The 8,748-nt window shown below is 58.9% G+C and overlaps 1 pseudogene; it reads left to right on the top strand.

Annotated features, from left to right (window-relative positions):
- The first annotated feature begins 3,082 nt into the window (after positions 1-3,082).
- Positions 3,083-8,748, top strand: part of LOC120841087 — a 107,093-nt pseudogene continuing 101,427 nt past the window's right edge.

Here is an 8,748-nt window from a genome sequence, read left to right as displayed (position 1 = left end):
AGCTAAATTTAGCGGGAAAACTGGGGAAGAGGGGAGGGTATGGAGGAGAGGAGAGGAGAAGGAGAAATGAGGGACTCAGTAGGAGAGGAGGGGGCTAGGAGGAGGAGGAGGGGCATACCCTACCCTCCTCCTCAAGAGCTGCGTTCTAATTTCGCATCACAGAGATTTGTGAACGTCTCATTCTTTTTTACATATTGACAGGTTCAATTTTGGAGCGCACTCTAGCAGCCACCTGCTGCTCCTTATTTAGCGTCGTATTCCACATATCGCCAGTAGGGAATTTCCATGGTCTATGCCTGGACCAAAGCGGTGCAGCCATTGTTCCTAACGTCCAGGGACGTCCCTCCCCTCTCCCTCACACACCGCCAATCGTGTCACGCACAACGATGAGCCAGACGTCCTTGGTCACGGTGTCGCCGGTCAATCTCGGGCGGTCAACGGCGCCATCGAAGTCTGAACTGAGGAAGACAGATAATCCCCCCTAAGTGCAGCGTCTCAGCTTCCATGCGGTAGGGAAGTAATCCCATAAACGCTCCTCGCTGGGTAAAAAGCGCGAAGCCCCCCCCCCCCCCCCCCCCCCCTCCTCCTCCTTTGTCCAGGAGCGTCCCAATGCTGTCGGGACGCCGAGCGTCGCGGCAGGACAGAAGCAGCAGGAGGAATGCCGGTTGGTAACGACGTCTCGCGTTGACACTGGCGTCGATCAACTTCGGACCGGAGAATGGAGTCGTCTGGTAACTCAAGTAATCTTTCGGTGAATGCCGCGTCATCCCTTTGCCCGAGGGTACGTTGGCGACACCATGGTGCCTCTCGCTTTGCCTCCCGGCAAAACTCATCGGAACCACCCGGCGACGACGCTCAAGGCCGCGCACTTGTGGCGGTCGGACTAAATGGGCGAAAATTGTCTCCCGGGGCCTTTCATAGCAGAATGAAACAAATTAACAAAAATTTGTATGCGTGCGCGCACACGCATACAGACCGACAAAGGGTGTGACAGACAGATCTAATTGTACATGTAAGATGGATCTTACGTCGGTCAATTTAGTATATACGTTTTGTCTTACACAAGCTTGCCTGCTTTTTGGATGAAATTATGTCACCACCATTGCGTACTCTAAAACCAAAAGAAAAAGTCATTGTCGTTAAAGGCCGACTTACGAAACCATTTTCCGCAGGATAGGAAAGTGCTCCCCAACGACCTTCGCTCCCTCCCCTCTCGCACTCCTTCCTCCTCCTCCCCTGAAAAGGGCGGCTCCGGAAGCTAGTCTCCGTGGAAAGGAGAAGGGGTTTCCTCCTTTCCGGGTGGCAAGGAGGAAACCTCTTCTCCCGCGGAAATGGTTTTGTAGGTCGGCCTTTAAGCGGCACCCGCGCCACCTAAAGCCGGGCCACCGCCCCGGGTGCCGATCCTACGGACGCCACTGCTGTCAACCCAGCGCAACCGCACCACTCCGACTTCAATGTGCACCAATGTACGCGGCGTAGTTTCGTTTCGCTGGAATTCTCACTGCCTGCCTTCGTTGATGGCCGCACTCCTTGAGGTCTTCCCAGACGTCGTCCTCAAGGTCGCCCTCGAGGTCATCCTAGAAGTCGTCCTTGAGGTCGTCCTAGACGTTGCCCTTGAGGTCGTCCTAGAAGTCGTTCTTGAGGTTCTCCTTGACGTCGTCCCTGAGGTTGTCCTAGGCGTAATCCGTGATGTCCTCCTAGGCGTCCTCTAGGCGTCGTCCTTGAGGTAGTCCTAGGCGTCATCCATGAGGTCGTCCTAGACGTCGTCCGTAAGTCGTCCTAGGCGACCTCTAGGCGTCGCCCTAGACGTCGTCCTTGAGGTCGTTCTAGACGTCATCCTCTAGCCGTAGTTCTTAAGGTCGTACAAGAACTCGTCCTTGAGGTCGTCCCACCATGGTACAGCGTCTCAATGGGCCAACCGTATCTAGCTCACGTTTTGGGGGTCGAACGGGTAGGAGAGGCCGTGCGAACGCGTTGTTTTCTAGCCACTCAGTCGCGCGTCCAGGTGGCAACACCTGTTTGGAAGAGGGTGGACTCAAAACGTGTTCAGCGCAGCGTATGACTTCTTCACTAAGAAACGAGGCAAGATGTTCGATGATACTTTTGAGAGCCAGATGTTGCTCAAGGTCACAAAAGTGTGAGTGGCGGCAACAATAAACGCTGCCAATCCACTTTTGTTTTATGTCTTACCCTATTGGCCGGTGCCAGGTTAAGAGTGAAGTGGAAGCTCCTCCCACCTCGTTCCACCTTAGCAGAAGTAACACTGGAGAGGAGGCGACCTCCTCTCCAGCGTTCGCTCTGCTGAAGTGGAAAGTGGAGGGAGGAGCTTATACCCCGAATTCTTAAATTAGCTGTCACCGACTATAGGACAGTAAGGTTGAAAGTATGGCGCACCGTGAATTCACGAGGGCGCCCATCAAACCATTCGGCCAATCTTGGCCGCGACACGATCACATGGTCGTGTTGCCGCGGGGTCGATCGGAATCTCGAATTCGGCTCCCGACGCGCCGCTTTCTCTCCTAGCCACTGGAGGGCGCTGCAGGCGCCCCCGTGGCAGGCGAGGAGAAACCTCCTCGCCCATCGATAGATATACTCGGTGGGGCAGGGGGCGAGAGGCCTCTAAGAACTCCGGACGAGACCGAGACGCAGGCAGGCAAGTGGGTGGCGACCGGATCTGGATATCGCGGGACGCGAGGCCTAAGGGCCTACTTTGTGTTTAGCGTTGGTCTTAACGTGCGTTTGTAAATATTTGTATAATGTCGCGTGTATTTGTAGTTTAGATTAAGTGTTTTGTAGCGTTGTGCTTTGTTGTACGAATAAACTGGGAGCGGAATCCCGCTCCCGTGAAAGAACCAGGCTGGACTCGGGTTGTTGACGGACCACGTGGGAAACGGCGAATCGGCGTCGGTACGCGATTTCCTACAAATGGCGCATCAACGTTGGGGCTGGCGAGCCGTAATTACGGTCGCAACGTCCGTCGACGACACTGCGTGAAAGTTCACGCGGGGCGGTCCCCCTGGTTGGCGGGTCTATACCGCGGCACTGTGAAGGTGGAAAGAGCACGTCCAAACAAGTGTTCGGGATGGCCGCGGGTAATTTCGCGCTAACAGATATAATGTTTTTGGCGGACGTCGCGACGACACAAGCGGAAAAAGAGCGACGGCTCTCGGGGTTGGCGGAGGGGAACGTAGGGCTGAGTCCGGAAACGCCGACGGTATCGCCAGTAGTGTCTATGCCGCAGAGCACGGAGATGTCCCGTGAATCCACGGCGTTGGTTGCGGCGTTCGCTCAGGCCTTACAGAGCATGCAGAGGGAAACGCCGTCGCCAAAAACCCTCATCCGCATTCCGGTGCCGGAGTACAGCGGACACAGCGATCGAGCTCTGAGCGCGACCGACTTCTTGCTGGAAATCCAGCGATATCGGAAGGCTACCGGCCGGACCGAGAAGGAGACGCTAGGCAGGGTTCTGCCGGTGGCTCTTGTAGGCCCAGCAGCCAGGTGGCATCGCCTTGTGGGCGAGTCAGCCGGAACTTTCGACGAGTTCACGGCCCTCTTCCGACAAGAGTTCTTGCCGGCAGACTACCTGCCAAGAATGCGCAGGGAACTGGATGAAAGAACGCAGGCTCCCGCTGAGCCCTTCGGAGAGTACCTGCGGGCAATGCAGGAACTCCTGCAGATCGCCGATCCGAATGCTACGAACCAGGAGCAGGTCGAGCGGGTGGTGAGGCAGGCGCATCCCACCTTTTCGCGGTATCTGCGTGGGCGCCCATTCGGAAGTCTGAGTGAGCTCGCACAGGAGGCGCGCAGGGTTCAGGCCGACATACTGGCGGAGCGCAGGTACCACCTTCCCCCAGCACCAATCGACACGCTCGAACCCCGATGCGCGTGGCAGGGGCCGGTGCCACGTGGGTGTCAACGGGGGGAGGCCGCAATGGCGGCGGCCAGCGGGGAGCCGAGCGGGAATCCCTGGGAGCTCACGGATGACGCCTTGGAGCCAGGATCGCGCCGAGGAGGGAGCGCGGCCGTCCACGCGGCGGAATTCCGGCCGACTGGCGCACCACGGATCGCCGCAGCCCAGGAGCAGTCTGCCGCCGACCCGCTGCCACAAAGGGGTGAGCGCATCGGACGTCCCACTGGGGAGAATCCTATCCCAGGTTGGCGAGGCCGCTGCTTTCGGTGCCACGAAATCGGGCACTATAGGCGCGACTGCACAAGGGAGATTCCGGGAAACGGAGGAGGCCGCCGATAAAGTTATCGGCGGCGAAACAGACCAACGAGCGAGTCCCCGACATCCCATCGACCGTGTGCGTGCCGACGGCGTATCGAGTCGGACCAGCGACAAGCACCGCGGCCCCATTTATTTCCCTGACGGTGGCGGGAAAGGAGTTCGCAGCTCTTCTGGATAGCGGGGCTAGTGCGTCGCTAATTGGGGACGAGGTCCTCAGGCATCTCCAACAGAAGTCCGTTCGGGTGAGGCATGGGGAGACCACTTTCCAGTTGGCTTGTGGGTCGACGACTTCGAGGGGAGCAGTGCGTCTCGTGGTGCGTTGGAATCAACGCGCGCAGAGACAGCGGTTCGTCCATTTGGCCGGGCTGACAGTGCCCATCATTCTGGGGCGGGATTTCCTGGCCCACACCGGCATCATCATTGACGTGGCAAGTGGCGGGTACCGAGAGGGGGCACATGCACCCCTCTCAAGTTTCCGAGAGCGCTCCATGGGGGCCATGGCGGCAGCGCTGGGAAAAGCGACAGAACAGGAAAGAACCGACCGCGACGACGCCATGCCCATGAGTCACCCAACTCCGAGCTCCGCCGAGCACTGCGACGAAATCGGCCACCCGTTGGCCAATGCCGATGGACTGTCCCGACCAGAGCGAGAGAGGTTGGCGGCTTTGCTGCACAAGTTTGACGAAATGTTCACCGAACAGCCGGGCTGCACTAAGCAGGTGCAACATCGCATTGAAACTGGGGACGCACGCCCTTGGAAGTCCAATCCGCGTCCTGTGAGCCTGGCGAAGCGAAACGCGATAGATGCCGCAGTCGATGAGCTCCTGAAGTCGGGAATCATTCGCCGGTCATCAGGACCCTGGGGATTCCCGGTGGTTTTGGTGCCCAAGAAGAACGGAACATCGAGACTCTGCGTCGATTATCGGCGCTTGAACGCGGTGACCGTAAAAGATGCGTATCCATTTCCGAGCATCGAAGAAATCATCTCGAATCTGGGGAAGGCGAAGTATTTCACTACCCTCGACGCAAGCAAAGGCTACCTCCAAGTGGAGATGAGCCCGGGCGACGAAAGCAAAACTGCATTCGTGTGTCACCGAGGCTTGTTCGAGTTCACTCGGATGCCGTTCGGATTAACAGGTGCACCGATGACATTTCAGCGGTTGATCGACGGGGTGCTCGGAGATGCCAAGTGGCAGCACGCGCTCGCGTACCTGGACGACATCATTGTGTACTCGGAAACTTTCGAGGACCACCTTCGTCACCTTGAGGACGTGTTGCGCAAACTACGGATCGCCGGCCTCACACTAAACCCGACTAAAGCCCAAATTGGAGCTTCTGAGATCAGCTTGTTGGGTTTCCGGATCGAGAGAGGAAAAGTTTCCCCCGACGCGGACAAGTTGCGGGCAATCTTGGAGTTCCCAGTCCCTACCGATGTCGGGGGAGTGCGCCGTTTTCTCGGCATGATAGGATACTACCGAGCCTACATCCCGAACTGCGCAGCCATGCAGGCACCCCTCACGCAATTGCTGAGGAAAGCGGCTCCCTGGAGCTGGGAGGCGCCGCAGGAGGAGGCGTTCCTCCAGCTGACCGAGGCCTTGGCGCGTACAACATCCCTCAAACTGCCAGACCTGAATAGGCCCTTCACGATCCAGACGGACGCCAGCGACCAAGGACTCGGCGCGGTGCTCTTGCAGGAGACAGGGGGAGAGATCCGCCCGGTGGCATTTGCCAGCCGGGCGCTGAACCCGGCAGAGAAGAACTACACGGTGAGTGAGCGCGAATGCCTCGCCATCATTTTTGCTCTTAAGAAGTTCGATCATTATGTCGAGGGGACGGAATTCACGATCGAGACGGACCATATGGCCCTCGCGTGGCTCTCCCGAATCAAGGAACCCGCCGGAAGACTGGCGCGCTGGGCCTTGACACTGCAGAAGTACGAGTACCGAATTCGGTACCGGAAGGGCACGACAAATGTGGTGGCCGACGCGCTCTCCCGCGCACCCGTGGATCCCCCACCGCGCGAGGCAGCAGACTACGGAGGCGGGGCCATCCGCCAGGAGACGGGAAATCCCGCCTCGCGCTCCGCTCGTCACTGTGGCGGCGTCGCGCAGCTGGCTGAGGCGATTACCTCTCTGGGACCGGCGTTCAACCGAACGGAACTGTACGAAGCACAGCAGAGCGATTCGTTGTGTCGCGCTATCTTCGACCGGCTCAGGCAAGAGATGGATCCTGACCAGACGGGCGAAAAGACGCTCCGGCACTCCGGAACACCGAGAGGGCCAAGTGCCATCGCCCAGGAGTCAGACATCGAAGCAGGTGAGCTGGAATCTTACCTGATCGATGGGGACGGCGTCCTGCTGCGCTACTTCCCGGAAGAGAGCGATTCAAGTGAGTCGTTCAAGACCGTGATTCCCCGCGATCTCAGAGTGGCAGCGCTGCGTCACTACCACGATGCGGACGGTCACGGCAGTGCACCGAAGTCGTGGCATAAGCTTCGCCGTTTCGCTACCTGGCCGGGCATGAAGGGGCAGCTGTGCCGTTATGTCCGTAGCTGCGCAGTGTGCCAAGAGCGCAAGCCCAGGGGCGGCAGACCACCCGGCCTGCTCGAGCCCATCGTGAGTACGCGGCCATGGGAGATCGCAGCCTGCGACTTGATGGGACCCCTGCCGCGGTCAAGCGGAGGCTATCAACATGTGTTGGTAGTCACTTGCCACTTCACCGGATTCGTCGAGATGTTTCCAATGCGGAAGGTGACAGCCAAGGGAGTCCTGAGCAGGCTGTCCGAGGTCTGGTGTCGCTACGGGTTCCCCGAGAGACTGGTGAGTGACAACGCCTCGATATTTTGCTCGAAAGTCTTCGCGGCAACCTGCCAGGCCCTCGGGATTAAGCATTGTAAGACTTCGTGTTACCATCCACAAGCAAATGTGACCGAGCGGCGGAACCGCGACATCAAGCCGCTGCTCGGGGCGTATGCTCGAAAGCAGCGGGACTGGGATCTGCATTTGGATTCGATTTCGTTTGCATTGCGGTCCAACCTCAACCGCAGCACTGGGTTCACGCCTGCGCTTTTGAACTTCGGCAGAGAACTCTCTACGCCGACCGATGCGGTTCTTCGCCCGCGACAGAGCGCGGCCAGAGCGGTGCCCTCGTACGAGGATTTCGCGACGCGCACAAGTGAGCGACTGTCGCGGGCGCTGGACGCCGCCCGCGGAAACAGGGCTCGCGCGCGGGCGGAGCAGAAACACACCTATGACAAAGCGCACCGCGATGCGCAGTTCGAGGTGGGCGACACCGTTCTGCGGCGAAGTCACGTGCAGAGCGATGCGAGTAAGTTCTTCTCGGCGGCGTTGGCCCCCAAGTGGGTTGGCCCCTTTGTCATCGATTCCAAGAAGTCTCGACTGACATACACGCTGAGGGACCAGAATTCTGATCTCGTCCGCGGGACAGTTCACATCGGCGAACTGAAACCCTTTTTCCCCAGGGAAGGGGATGAGCCGGTCAAGCGGCCGCAAAGGGGCATTCGCGGGCGCCAACGATCTCAGGAGTTCCTGGGACCACCGCGGCACAGCTACAACACGCGTAGCCGGAGGCAACCCGATGGGATCGGAACCTCGTAGAGTGCGTGGCCCGGGAAAGGGAAGAAGAGGGGGGACGATCCGAAATCGGCGTTCCGTAACCCGGGAAAGTGAAGAAGAGAGGGTAGCGATCCGAAATCGGCGTTCCCGGCATATATTTTTTTTATTGTTTTTTGGTTTTCTTTGTGGGTGGGGGGAGGGTGCCTCGGAACCCTTAGTGCTTGTTTTTCTTGTTTTTGCTTTGAATGTTTTTTTTTTGTTTTTTTTGCGTGCGGCGTTGCTGTTGGTGTTGGGGTACTGCTCCCTCGCTGGGCGCACGCCTTGGACTTTTCCCATCTTGTGCGTCATCGCCCCTGCGGCTGCTGCTTCGAGACGCAACTTGGTATGCACGAATGGTCCTCTCTGGGAGAGGATGAAAGGAGGAGTCGCCGTTTGGACAAACACCAGCTTGGGCTGAACTCCTCGTCTTCTGGCAGCGTATTCGCCGGCAGGAAGCACAGCTCGGGGAGCTTTGTGGGACGTCCGCGACGCCACGCAGGACGCCGGGGTGCAGTTCTCAGTGACACTGAACTTCCAGCCCCGCATCGTTCCGGGAGGGCGGTCGCAGCTGGGTCGCAACCACAGTCCCTCTCCGGTGCACCACTCTGTGGAGGGGCCAGTTTCATGGTGGCCAGGCACACTGCTCAAGGACCCCGTTGCCCCGGAGGCCGCCGCCAACCTGAAGTCGACACAGTCTACTGTGAGGTGCTCGGGATAACTGATGGACCTCAGTGAGGACGACCCCTGGGACCAGCGGTGTGTGTGTGCGTGGGGGGGGGGGGGGGGGGGGGGGGGGTCTCCAGGCCAAACCAAGCGACGGTGTTCCCAGCAGCCTAGCCGTACGTCTGAATTCCGGCGTACTTCGATTTTTAGGAGAGGGGAGTATGGCGCACCGTGAATTCACGA

Source organism: Ixodes scapularis, unplaced genomic scaffold, assembly GCF_016920785.2.
Source record: "Ixodes scapularis isolate PalLabHiFi unplaced genomic scaffold, ASM1692078v2 PGA_scaffold11__112_contigs__length_91849675, whole genome shotgun sequence".
Classification (NCBI taxonomy): Eukaryota; Metazoa; Arthropoda; class Arachnida; order Ixodida; family Ixodidae; genus Ixodes; species Ixodes scapularis.
Note: the sequence above shows the minus strand (reverse complement) of the source record. Positions and strands in the feature narration are given on the sequence as shown.